At 41.9% G+C, this 14,020-nt stretch overlaps 1 pseudogene; it reads left to right on the top strand.

The window, feature by feature from the left end:
• The window catches only part of LOC121959639, a 61,350-nt pseudogene extending 56,132 nt beyond the window's left edge, over positions 1-5,218 (top strand).
• Positions 5,219-14,020: the final 8,802 nt, after the last annotated feature.

Below are 14,020 nucleotides of genomic sequence, written 5' to 3'. Positions count from 1 at the left end.
GTTTGCTGACAGCCTCCTTCTCTTATCTGCTGCTGACACGGAGAAAAACCGTCACAGACCTCCGCCGGCTCTGCATGTTGTGGCCTTCAGAGTCAGTGATCATTTTAATTTGTTTTGGTTTGGTGGAAACAAAATGTTCAGGAAAGGAATGTTTCCCCATTGAAACAGAAGTTAAAAAAAAAACAGTGTATTTTCAGAAACCTTCAGTAGATCATAATGACTCAGTATCTCAAAATAATGAGAAACATCCCAAAAGAAAGAGCTGGCATCTCTAACTATTGATAAACTTTCTAAAAAAATAACGAAAAAGTAGGGGTTTTTTTTACCTCAAAATGATAAAAATATTGAAAAAATCTCAAAATAATGACTGATATATCTTAAAATAATTGGTTAATATGTCAAAATATGAGTTTGTATCTTAAAATAAATAGAATAATCCCAAAATATTTTAAAAAATAAATAAATAAAATCACTTACTTATCTTCAGATTCGACTTAGTATATCAAAAATTTGGAAGTTTTCTTATATTATTGAGTTAATATGTCAAAATAACACGTTTTTAAAAAATAATAAATAAAATAATGAGAAACTTCACAAAAATGACTTATCTCAAAATAACAACTCAATATGTGAAAATAAAGAGTTTGTATCTCAATATGAGAAACATTTTCGTAATAGTAATTTAGTATCTCAAAATAATGACTCAATAATGACTCTCAAAACATAATATCTCGAAATATTTACATACTGTCTCAAAATAATGACTCAGCACGCCACAATACTGAGTTTTTATGTCAATATACTGAGAAACTTTCTCAAAATAATGACCTAATATCTCAAAACAGAGAGAAGAATCCCAAAATAAAGAGTTTCTCAGAATAATGACAAGGTATGTCACAATAATAAGAAGTATTTTGAAATATTGACATTTTTAAAATAACGATTTAGTATCATTTTGCATTATTTATTTATTTCAGATTATTTTGAGTCATTATTTATAGGGAGTTTGTAATTCATAATCTTTCTTTTTTCATCACACTGGCAGAAATGAGCTTTTTATGATAAATTATGAGAAAACGATGATAAAAATAAAAATGTAGTTTTGTGGTTTGGTCTCAGGGTCGTGGCAGCGGGTACTTCAGGGTTAACTTTAGGTGCAGCTGTGGGAAAATGTCCACACTCTTAAGGTGTTATTTTGTCCGTGAACACAAACACCAGATAAATCTGCAGATCTGAAACCAGGTCAGAGTGATGAAGGGTAAAAACATGATGACTGAGCGTTGGCGTTTGCAGCCGGGACAGGAGAGACCAGACGAACCTGATCAACCATGTCTCCGCAGCAGAGTGTCCAAACTCAGAGACGCTTTCTGCGAACGTCACTGAGTCACAGAGCAACTGTGGACACGTAAAACATTTCTTAGCTGCATGAGAACGGATCTCAAGTTTTCAGCGTCTACATGACTAAAACGCTGTTTCATTTCAAAGGTCGAATGTTTTTTTGTTTTTTTTGTTTTCTCGTCTTCTGAGTCTGAGTTCTTCCTGCAGCCCGAAAAACTGAACAACACTGACACCCAGCGGCCAGAGACAGAGCCTCCTCCCGTCTAACTGCTCATACTCTGAATAAAAAAGTTTGGATGTTTTAGAGTCTGAACTTGGGGGAAACTCTGGATTAGTTCAGTTATTGTGCATGAAAATAGTTGATCTCTAAACAAAACTGAAGAGCAAATAGCATAAAACACTGTGACATATGTTACTCTTTTTGCATGTTTTTTGTGTTCTTTTTCTGGTATTGTGTTTGTTCTTTTTTCTTTTTTTTTCCTTTTGTGTTCATCTTTTTTTGATAGCTCTCAAATTCTTTATTTTTCTGAATTTCTTTCCTCTGAATTTGTTCTTTCTGTGCTTGTGCACTATTAAATGATTATTTTCAGGGTGTCTGCAGGTCCTTAAAAGGTTTTAAAGGGTCTTAAATTCAATAAAAAACAAAACACACACACACACACACACACACACACACACACACACACACATATATATATATCAGACCTTTAAAATAACGAAATGGTCTTAAATTTAAATTTCATTTTTCCAGCTTTTAATTTGTTTTTGTCAAAATGAGTCCACATTTGTGATGTTTCAAATCCTTGAACTTACCTCTGAACCTAATATTATCTTTATTGAACTAACTCACTCTAATAAAACCTAGTTAAACCTTCCTCTGCACTGGACCACACACTTACCTTTATACTGTATATCTAACTTTATTCTTTATATCTGCACAGCTTAAATAGGTAAATGATGATTTGTCTGAAAATCTTTCGTACATTTGATTAAAAATGATCTTAAAAGGTGTGAAAAAGCTTTAAATTGGAGCGTCTGATACCTGCAGAAACATAAAAACGTCTCCATCAGCGGCAGCAGTGTATCGTTGAGGAAATAACAAAAAAAATGAAATGAAGCTTTTAAATGATGTTGTTTGCTTTCTAGGATCCAAGGTTGCGTCTGTGATTCTGCTGCGAGCTCAGCGACGGACGGAGGGACGGAGACCGATCTGGATGAGGAGGAGAAAGACCTCAACACCAGGAAGGTAAAAAACAGATTTATCATTATTACCACTGAATTTTTGTCTTAATATCGACATAAAAAGAATTTGATCGTAGTTTCAGAAAACCCCCTCAGCAGTATCACAGGTGTGTCGCTGTGTTTCCGTCCAGGTGGAGCTGTGTGAGGCTCTGCGGCGCAGCGCGGCGGCTCTGCGGCAGGAGAAAGAGGCGCTGTGTGAGGAGCAGAGAGGTCACCAGGCGCTGGGGGCGAGCATCGAAACGCTGGTGCAGGAACGCCTCAAAACCAACGAGAGGGACAAGTACAGCATGTTCATCGGTACGACAACAGTCACATTTAAAAAAAGCAAAACAGAAAACAGAAGCAGTACAGCAAGAACGAGACGTGTGTGTGTGTGTGTGTGTGTGTGTGTGTGTGTGTGTGTGTGTGTGTTTGCAGGAGATCTGGAGAAGATCGTGAACCTGCTGCTGTCGCTGTGCAGCCGGCTGTCGAGGATCGACCGATCTCTGCTCGCTCTGGAGGGAGAGGAGCTGTCGGAGGAGGACAGAGCGGACGAGAGGGTGAGACAGGACAGGGACAGGACAGGGACAGGACATACCCGTCTGACACTCTGCTGACCTGCTAACTGACAGCCTATAGTCCCTCCCCTTCACCTGTCCCCCATAGGACTTTATTTCGGATAAAGATGTGTGATAGTCAACAGGCAGAGAAACAATCGCTCACTTCTTTAAAGACTTAGATGGTGAAAATAAAATATTCCTCATTTTTTAGTGGATGTTGACGTGTACAGTTTGCAGCAGGGACACTAAACTTTAGGGGACACTTTTACAAAATACAGAAGGTCAGGGGCCAGTCACAGCAGCCCCATACATGTTTCTAGGATCTTTGGACATTTCTAGGTTTTGTGGACATTTCTATGACTTTAGGACTTTTCTCGGATTTAAGGTCATTTCTTGGATTTTAGGACATTTCTTGGATTTTAGGACATTTCTTGGATTTTAGGACGTTTCTATGATTTTAGCGCAATTGTAGGACTTTTAGACTTTTCTAGGTTTTTAGCTCAGTTCTATGATTTTTGGACATTTCTCAGATTTAAGTACATTTCTGAGACTTTTGGACTTTTCTAGGATTTTAGGACGTTTTTAGGATTGTAGGACATTCGGGGTTTAGCTGGGCCCTCTGTCGGGGGGTGCAGGGGATCCTCCACTGACACTTTTTTATGAATAAGTCCCAATTCGATGCTGTTTTATTCACTCTGACACCTTAAGTAAACTAAAAGTACACAAACAGTGTGAGTCACTTTATATTTATTGAGAATTAAAAAATGGCCGTGGGGCCGCTCAGCTGTTATTGGGGGGCCAGATTTGGCCTGCGGGCCATGAGTTGATTATCTCTGTATTAAACCAGACTGTGTGAGCGCTGATAAATGTTTCGGTGTCTCCTGTCGTTCAGGACTGCCTCCATCACAAGCGCTCTCTGCTGCTCGCTCAAACCGAAGACGCCCGGGAGCTGAAGGAGAACCTGGACCGGCGGCAGCGTGTCGTCCACGCCATCCTGTCCGGCTACCTCACTGAACCGCAGCTCCGGGACTACCGCCGCTTCGTCGGCACCAAGCCCTCCCTCCTCATTCGCCAGCGGCAACTGGACGACCTCATACGGCAGGAGGAGGAGCAGCTGACGCGGCTGGCGGAGAGTTTGCCGCAGGAGGTGGCGGAGGCTCACGGCTGGTCCAGAGGGTGTCCGTTCTCATCACCGAGCCCCGCCCACTGCCCGTCGCCTTTACCACCGCTGCTCCCCCCCGCTGTGACTCCAGGCGCCGCCCACGTGGTCCGCTCCACCACTGTGACATCACTGTGACGTCGCTGTGACGTCACGGACCGGCCGCCGTCAGAGCGGCGGTGAAGGATTAGAAATGAAGACGATTTGCTCCCTAAAATCTGAGCTCTGGACTGAAGGAGCTCCACATGAAGGAAGAGTTCACACTGAAACTATGCAGAAGAAAAACTTCAACGTGCCTCATTTTATTCACACGTGACTCTGCGTCTCACGTCTGTTCACCTCCGCGTCAGCGGCCAGCGCTGCGTGGATGAAACCAACCGCTGCCGACATTTCTAAAGATCCTCCGGAAAGTTCACCGTCAAACACGTCAAAGGACGATCCCAGCGTTTTTACATCATTTCCTGCAGGTTTCCAGCTCTTATCGTGTCTGAAACATGTTTGCCTTCAACATCTGAATATCTCAAATTTGCCTCTCAGTACGGCCGAGAGCAGCAATTCAAAGATGTAAAAGTATTTTTCAGGTATTTTAGAAAGCTCCACATTTACAGAAATATTTCAGATGACCTTAAAGGGAAAGTTTAGAGTCTGACACAGAAGCCATGTGTGGACGAGGCAGCAGCAAAACAAATGAACCATCTAAAAACCAACACGAGTTTAAAGCAACATTATGCAGCTTTTAGTGTTGAGTCTCTTTCTGTGGTCGTCAAATACCGACGCATTTGGTCGAAGGTCGGACTGAAGCACAAACCCAAAATGTCGGTATTTGACGACTTGGGAGTGACACTCAACAATCAAGTAAAAGCTGCATAATGTTGCTTTATGTGTGAGCTATATTTCAAATGTTTTCACTGCTTTACTTTATGCCTTTGAAACCTGAGCAAATTCGCCTGAAAAACTGGGGAGAAGGCAATGAGCAACTTAAGAAATTACTCAAAATCTGCAAGAAATTATAGGGAAAAAAGTTTTAAAAAATGACCTGTAAAAGAAAAAAAAACAAGAAAATGACCTAAAAATTAGCAAAAGGTAAAGAAATAAAAATAAAAACAGAAAATGACCAGAAAAATAAAAAAACAAGAAACAAAAAAAAACCCAGAAAATGACCTGAAAATTAGTAAAAGGTAAAAAATAAATAAATAATAAAAACAAGGAAATTACCTGAAAAAAGTGCTAATACACACAGAGAGAAATTCATACCTCTGTAACATAATTTTAAATGTATAATTATAAATACAGTTTTTGGGACATTTTCCCCTATTTTCTAAAATATATTTAACAATTTTATCTCTCTCCTTCACTTAAGAAAACAAACTCATTTTCGAGTGACGGGAGGGCTTAAATCAGTCATTTTTAATTTACAGAAAACAGTTTTTGTGTGTGTTATTATGTGACTTAAATTCACCAAAGTCCCACAATAACACAAACAAACTGGCGGCTTTAATGAGAACATGAAACCGGCTGTTAGACGTCAACGTAAAGCAGTGAAAATATCCTAAATATAGCGTACACTTCTGCTAATATTGATGTTTTTCAGGTGACTAAAAAAGTTTTTGCCTTTCCCCTCAGCAGTATACTCCATGTGGGACTCCAGCCTGCTGTACTGACTGTGGATAAACACCCCACGTTACCTCCCGAAATTCAAACTATCCCTTTAATGTCCTCAACTGAACTAAAGAAGAGGGTTAAAAAAATGTATTTTGGCTCTGGAGTTGTCCTTTAATAACCTTGACGGTGCTTTTCGGGAGCCTCAAACCTGCAGAAACTCTTCATATCTAACGACAGAACAAAGTGAGCCGGTGTTTTATCTTCCAAAGACAAAATACTCTCATCTTTAGATTCACTTTGTCAAACTTTTTTCAGAGATTTTCAGGCGCTCGGCGTTCGCACATGTACAGTCAAAACGTAAATTAACACCAAACTTTGAGGGGGCACTGTTTTTTTTTTTTAATTGACCGTGACGAAAAAAAACTAAACTCTGAGATAACGAGAGCTCGTGCTCTGATCACATGATACTGTAACACTTTCACTGTCACTGCTGAGCTTGTAGCACTTTTTACTGTAGCAGCGTGACGTCTGTCTGCTGCAGAATTTACACTGAATCATAAACTTTGTTCTGCTTTTGCCTCTTTAAGAGCCGATGTGATGAAACATTTCTTAAAAAAAAGTTTCCAAAGATTTTCACAGGATGACTTATTTGCAGATGTCAACATAATTTAAGTTTGGATTTACCGTTTTTTTTCTTCTTCCCCATGTTCAAAATGTCAGTGTTTTGCTCCTAAATAATCACACTTTAACAAAAAAAGCCACAATTTAGTATACCAAAAGATTTTTTTAATTTCTGCCATGAAAAACAAAAGAAGGATTAAAGAAATACATGAAAAAATGACGCCTCGCTTTTCCAAGTTACAATTAATGTTAACGAGCTGTGTCACATTAGTTTTTTTGTGTGTGATTGTTGCAAACAGCTGCTAAAACATAAATAACAAAAATCACATTTTAATTTTTCTTGTTCACTTTTGGATATCTGTCATGTAAAACAATGTGCAGTTTTCTGAGGACGTCCAGTTCCAGCCCCTTTATTTTATTTTTTAAATTTTTTGACTTTGTGATTTAATTCTGAGGTCATGAAACGTTCAAATTAAGCGGCACAATGAAGTATTTATTCAAGCCGAAATCATAAATGTTGCAAATTTTTGTGAGACAAGGTGAAGTAAATATGAAATGGAAAAAAAGGTCATCAGTCAAGAAAAAAAACATTAAAAATGATAAAATAGTAATAAATAAACATGTAAAATGTTGCACAACCTTCTTTAACTCTCTTTTAGGTCACAGTCATGAAATGTGTCAATATCACAGTAATCACTGTGAGATTAAGTTATTCTGAAATTATTTGCTCTGCATTTTACCTTTTTTTGAGTGCACTGACCTCTCTGGGCTCCCGTAGTTCTCCACAGGACATATATTTTCCTACTTTGGGTCAAATCTTCAGTCTGCACACAAAAGATCGGGTTTATATTTAAGTCACATCAGCTTTTTCAGGCAGCAGGCACCATTTAGCTTCCCTTCAGCTCAATTAATCTGGGGACTCTGAATGGCGTAAAGGCCGTCACAGAATCAATATTTATTGTTGAACAGCAGCAGCAGTGAGAGGACGTTCATATAGTTTTTATCTGTTTCATTCTACGCCAACATTTTACTGTTTTAGTCTTTAGAGCACCTTTTAAATATCTCTAAACATCACACGAGCGTGCACACAGTCTGTCCGCGTCAGTAACCAGATTTTACTCTTCGTTATCGTCTGTTTTTGTTGTTTTCAAAAGGCACAGCAGATTATCTCAGACTTTTTTATCGTTGAATGAAATTCAATGTTTGCTTTATGAAAGGACAATTAAATAACAGCTCCTGGTTTTTACAAAATAAATGTATTTTGTGAATGACTTTGTGTCGTCGTCAGTGTGTCTCTCTTTCTCACACACACATAAATACACACACACAGACAAATGAATGTCTACTATGATGCATTAAATCGGCAATACGGCAATTTTGGGATTTATAACAAGGAAAGCTGCAAAACATCATAAAACATTGTTAAACAAAAACAGAAAAGGAAGTCTAAAATATTACATTTAGTCTGATTTTATCATCCACCTAAATAAATATCAATGAACTGCTTAACAGCTATTTGGAAAAAAAAAAGTTTTTGTGTGTAAAATGAACAAAAAATTGACCCAAGTGCAACAGAAACAATGAAATAGTGTGTGTTTATTTATTTTTATATATATAGAGAGAGAATGTACAGTCATACGAAAGTGACTGACAAGGAAAGGATTACAACAGTAAGTAATAATAATAATAATAACAATTATTATTAGTAGTAGTATTTTAAAAAATGCTAAAAAAAAATAATTTAAAAACTGCAAAATAATACTAATAATAATACTACTACTAGTAATAATAATAATATGATCATGATATTAAAATAAAGAATAAGAACAAATTTTAAAAAACATCTGAGTATATTTCATCTACAAAAATGACTTTTTCTATTTGTTAAAAATTTAAGAGACAAACTAGCTTTCAATTCTAATTAAAAACATCTAAAATATGCGGAGAAATTAAGAAATTGGGCTTTAAGAAATCCAAAATAAGTGTTAACATTTTTACCTTCAATAACAGTTGCATTTGTTGTTTAAAAAAGCCTCACCTGTGCATTTATTAAACAGATTTTTTTCATTTTATTTTTTTATAGGCTACATGATGAGACACATCCGGGTACCGTGCAGGAATGCGGCAGGTAGGCTGAGGGGAAATACCTGAGGTGGGCGGAGTTTGGCTCCTCGGACAGAAACGGCTCTGCGACCTTTGAGCCGAGCGGCCGCGGGCAGAGACAGGAGACACTCGGGGGGACATTTGGGAGCAGAAATGGCCACAGACTTCACTCAGGACGCGGTGCTGCATTTCCTTCAGAGCAGCGGAGGCTCGGTGAAAAACTCGGACCTGCTGCTGCACTTCAGAGCCTTCATCAGGGACCACCCGGACCGGAACCGCAACCGGGAGCTCTTCAAAAAGTTTGTCAACTCCGTGGCCACCGTCAAACAGGTCGACGGCGTCTCTCACGTCATCCTCAGGAAGAAATTTAAGGGACATGTCCCCGGAGGAGGAGGAGGGGAGCTCCCCCGAGCCGCGCAGACTCCCCGCCGGGAAGAATTCCGAGCATTCCCGGAGAATGTTAACCGCAGCCCGGCTAATAGCGCGGAGAAGCCTCGGCAGAAACCGAGGGAGGTGACAGCAGCCGCCCCGCCGGGAGGAACCGCAGAGAGAAAACAATCCTACCTGCAGCTGGGATCATGCTCAACAATAATAACAACAATGTGGAGACCAATCTGAGCCTGAAACAGAGAACAAGCGCACCTGAGCTGTCAGGTAGACCTGCAGGAGCTCCAGTGGGGAGTCAGAGGAGCCCCGGTGTGTCTGAGCCTCCTGCCCAGGAGCAGAGCACCAAGGTGGGGCAGCACAGGTTGGATTTGGGGCCTCCTCATGTGGGTTCTGCAGCCGGAAATCATGGAGAAACCAGGAAAAAAGACCCGGAACCAATAATACGGAAAAAGGCCGGTCTGCAGCCGGAGCCTCCTGACCCAGATCTGTGCACCAAAGTGGGGCAGCAGACAATGGGTTTTGGGCCTCCTCATGTGGGCGCTGGAGTCCGAAATCATGGAGAAAAGCAGGTTCCAGAAAGAGGGATGGAGGCCAGTCTGCAGCAAGAGTGGAGCCTTCAGTGCACCAAAACCACCCAGCAGGTCCCAGAAACCCTCAGAGGGAGGAAGCCGGAGGGGCGTCTTCATCCGGAGCCTGCTGTGGTCTGCGGAGTCAGAAATCATGGAGAAACAAACCAACAAGTCCCAGAGACCGTCATCAGGAGAGAGGCCGGTCTGCAGCTGGAAACGTTTCCTCATCCTGAGCCACAAATAAACCCCAAATTTGGGCAGCACAGAGTGGGTTTTGGGCCTCCTGCTGTGGTTGCTGGAGTCAGAAATCATGGAGAAACCACCCAGCAGGTCCCAGAAAGGGAGGGAGGCTGCTGTTTATACGGAGCCTCCTGCCCCAGATCGGAGCCCCAAACTGGGGCAGCACACGGTGAGTTTTGGGCCTCCTCCTGTGGTTGTTGCAGCCAGAAATCAAGGAGAAATCAGCCATCAGGTCCCAGAAACCCTCAGAGGGAGGAAACCAGAGGGGCGACTTCATGGGGAGAGCCTCCTGCCCCAGATCAGAGCACCAGGCTGGGGCAGCACACGGTGAGTTTTGGGCCTCCTCCTGTGGTCTCTGCAGTCAGAAATCTTGGAGAAACCAGCCAACAAATCCCCAAAACCCTCCACCAGGAGGCTGGTCTTCAGCTGCAGGACGCCCCGCGCCGCATCCGACACAGGAAGAGCTACAAATCTGCTGTTTCTTACGACGATGACGAGGACGAGGAGGAGGTTCAGGTGGAGGGAGGTTCAGCAGGAGGAGCGCGGCCCCTGAGTGCTCCACTCCGAGACACGGCGAAGGCCACAGACCTGCCTGCTCCTCCCTCTGTTGTCTCCTCCTCCTCTTCGTCATCAGAAAGACCGCTCCCGCAGATTTACGTGCAGGATGTTGAAGCGGAAACGGCGCCCCCTGGTGGCTCAGGCTGGAGTGGACAGTGGGCCGGTCCAGAGTCGTCCAGCAGGCGCAGCCTGCCTTTAGATGCAGAACGCTATGTGCCGTCCCCGTTCCGAGATGAAGAGGCGGTGCATCACCGCGACGTCCACGCAGACCGCCGATACTCGCAGCCCGGCTCCCCCGGTGGACTGCAGCGGAACAGCAGCTGTGACGATCTGCAGGCCCGCGCAGGTACAGCAGCCGTCTGCACGTTAAAGGTGTAGTTTGGATTTTTCGACGTGCGGTTGTCTGAGGTTCATAGACAGTAGGCGGGTTTCCGTAACAGATTTGCACAAAACACTTGCCGCCATCTACCGTCTTATTTTTATTAATAATGTCAGTGTGTTTTACTTTATTTTCCATCTCATGTTATGCATTCTGAGCGTTCAGGTTTTACCTTATTTTATCTTAATTTTACTAGAGTGGGTTTTATCCGTGTGAAGATTAGAGGTCGACAGATTATCGGAGGAGATTTTTGGCATTTTGCCGATCATCTGTATCAGTGTTTTATTTTAATGATCACCAATAAGATTAATTAAAAAGTGCATAGAAAGTGTCATTATTGGATGAACTTCTACTTCATAAAACCTCAGGGAGATATTTTTATTTATTAATTAAAAAAAAAATTTTTTACTTGACTTTATAAAAAAAAAAAAGTTGCCGGAAACTAGTTTTGTTATATTCTGAATTCCAAATATTAACAAAAAGGTTTTCGTGTTTATTGTAAATGCATATCGGTTCATTATATTTATTATCAGTCTCATTAACTGCTTATAATCAGTCCTGAAAAATCAATACCGGTCGACTCCTAATGTTTTGAACATCCGTCACTGTTCTTCTTGAAATGTTATCACGAGAAACAAAGTCATCTCGCAATTGTGTTTTATCAAACAATCATTTTTTATCATTTTGCTTAATTTTTGGGCAAATCTGTAATGGAAACCCGCCTCTTGTAGAAATGCATTTTAAAAATCGCTGATTGTGTCTTTAACTGTGTCGGCAGGTAAACCTCGAGGCGGGTCTAAAATCCAGGAGGTCCTGCAGCGAGCTCAAGAGTCCACGATGCATCGAGGCACCGTAAAAACCACGGCGCCGTGGTATCACTCCACGGGCAATCTCCTTGACGACCGAGAGCCCGCAGCTCGTCATCCACCATTCCATCACTCCACCGACCGTCTCCATGACGACCAGGGGCCGTTGTCCGCATGGTGCCGTGGCATCTCTCCACAGGTCAGAGCTAAAGGTCGACGATGTCAGTCTGTCAACCCAAAATTTCACTCGGTTCAGCAAGATCATGTGATTTTATTTGGTGATCTCCTCATTCAGAATACGGTTTATTTTTTGTTTTTTATGTTTATAACTGCGAGACGAGGGCGTGTTGAGGTGTCTTTTTGTGATGGACGCTTCTGCCTTTATTTTGGGCCATTGTGAGAACTTCTGACCACTTTAACGTGTTGAAATGACGTGTTGTAGCTTGTTTAACCTTTAGGGATTGTTTGGTGCATTTTACCGAATTTTCATTCTTCATTTTTTGGATAATTTTGGTAAGATTGTGTAATTTTGGTTAATCTGGGAATTTCCAGCTCAGCTCTACAATAAGAAATGTTTTCAGATATATAAATATATATATATATATATATAAATATTGTATACATTTATGTAAGTCTAAAGTTAAGTGTAAGCAAAAATTGCACCATTGAAACCCAAAAAATAGACAAACTGAAAAAAAGAAAAGAAAAACGATCTGTAACAAAGTTTTTAATATGTAATTTAATTTTACATTTTCTGGGCTTTTTTTCCCAATTTTTTTTGATAATATCTAAAAACCTTCCTATTACACACCCATGCAAAATAGTTTTCTTTTCACCTATTACATTTTCCTCACAAGTTGCTCATTATGTTTCTTCTCGTGTTTTAGACGTTTTATTGTGAAAGACGCCTGAATGCAGCACAAAAAACTGATGTCAATCCAGTTTTTAAAGGGTAAAGCACACTGAACTTTTTTTTTTTCCTGCAGGCGATCTGTGCGATGACCGTGAGGACGCAGAGTCAAGCGAGGGCTCCACCTCTTCGCCGCCGCTGCGGCAGCGCCCGGGGGTCGCCCGGCGGCTCAGCAGCCAGTTGAGGAACAGGATGTGCCGCAGCCTGGGAGCCGACCTGGACCAGCTCCTGCAGGAGCAGGCGAGGGCCACAGGAGGTAGCGAGGCGGCCCGGCTGAACCGCCTCCACATGATCTCCTCCCTCGCTCAGCCTCCGCTACAACCCTGTCGTCCTCCTCGCTGTCGTCCTGCTCCACGCCGCCTCGCTCGCAGAGCTTTGGAGAGCTTGTGGAGGAGAAAGGAGGGAGGAGGGTCTCCACCGCCGCCTCCACTGCTCAGCAGGAGGGTAAACAGGTGAGACAGTTTGCTATCTTTTATCCCCACATTTATATATATATTTATATACATATTTATTTAGATTTTCCATGCTTTAAAATACAGTGGTTCACAAAAGCCCAGAGTGGTTACATTGCAGCTGTGGGCTGCAGCGCTCTGGACCAGTGTAGCTTCTTACAAACAAAAACCTGGAAAATAAAGAGTTTAAGTTGATGTTTGTTGCCGTCATCAGTCGCTGGTTCCTCTGGAGCCCAGAGAGCACGCCTGGCTGGTGAAGGGGGCGGCGGGTGCCTGGCCCAACATCTACGCCCTGTTCAGAGAGGACACGTCGCTGCTCAACAGACAAGACTTCATCTCCGGCTTCACTGTGCTGCACTGGATCGCCAAACACGGAGACCACAGAGTCCTCAACACCTTATGGTACGCAACTAGCAGCTAACAGCTCACAGCTAGCAGCTCACAGCTAGCAGCTAATAGCCAACAGCTAACAGCCAGCAGCTAACAGCTAACAGCCAGCAGCTAACAGCTAGCAGCTAGCAGCTGTTGGCTGTTAGCTGCTAGCTGGCTGTTGGCTGTTAGCTGGCTGTTAGCTAATAGCCAACAGCTAACAGCCAGCAGCTAACAGCTAACAGCTAGTAGCTAGCAGCTAACAGCCAACAGCTAGCCGCTAACAGCTAGTAGCTAGCAGCTAGCAGCTAACAGCTCACAGCTAGCAGCTAATAGTTAGCTTTATGGGGTTTACACTATAATACAGTAAGGAACTGGCAGCCTGCAGGCCAAATCTGGCCTCCAATAGGGTGACCCTAAATGTCCTTAAAAATTTCCTAAAGTCCAAGAAATGTCCTAGAATGTCCTGAAATCTTGTAAAAAGTACAAAAATCCTAAAAAAAAAAAAAAGTCCTTAAATCTTAAAATGTCTGAAAATCCTACAAAAGTTATAAAATTCTAGAAATGTCCCAAAATCCCAGAAATATCCTAAAATTTGCAAATGTCCTAAAATGTTGCAAATGTCCGAAAATGTTGCAAACGTCCTAAAATACTAGAAATGTCCTTAAATTTTAAATATGTCAACCAGGGTTTAGAAGTTTAGAAGAAGGTTTAGGTTTTTTAGTTTTGTGATGAGTCGTATCTGA

Source organism: Plectropomus leopardus, chromosome 20 (assembly GCF_008729295.1).
Source record: "Plectropomus leopardus isolate mb chromosome 20, YSFRI_Pleo_2.0, whole genome shotgun sequence".
Lineage (NCBI taxonomy): Eukaryota > Metazoa > Chordata > Actinopteri > Perciformes > Serranidae > Plectropomus > Plectropomus leopardus.
Note: the sequence above shows the minus strand (reverse complement) of the source record. Positions and strands in the feature narration are given on the sequence as shown.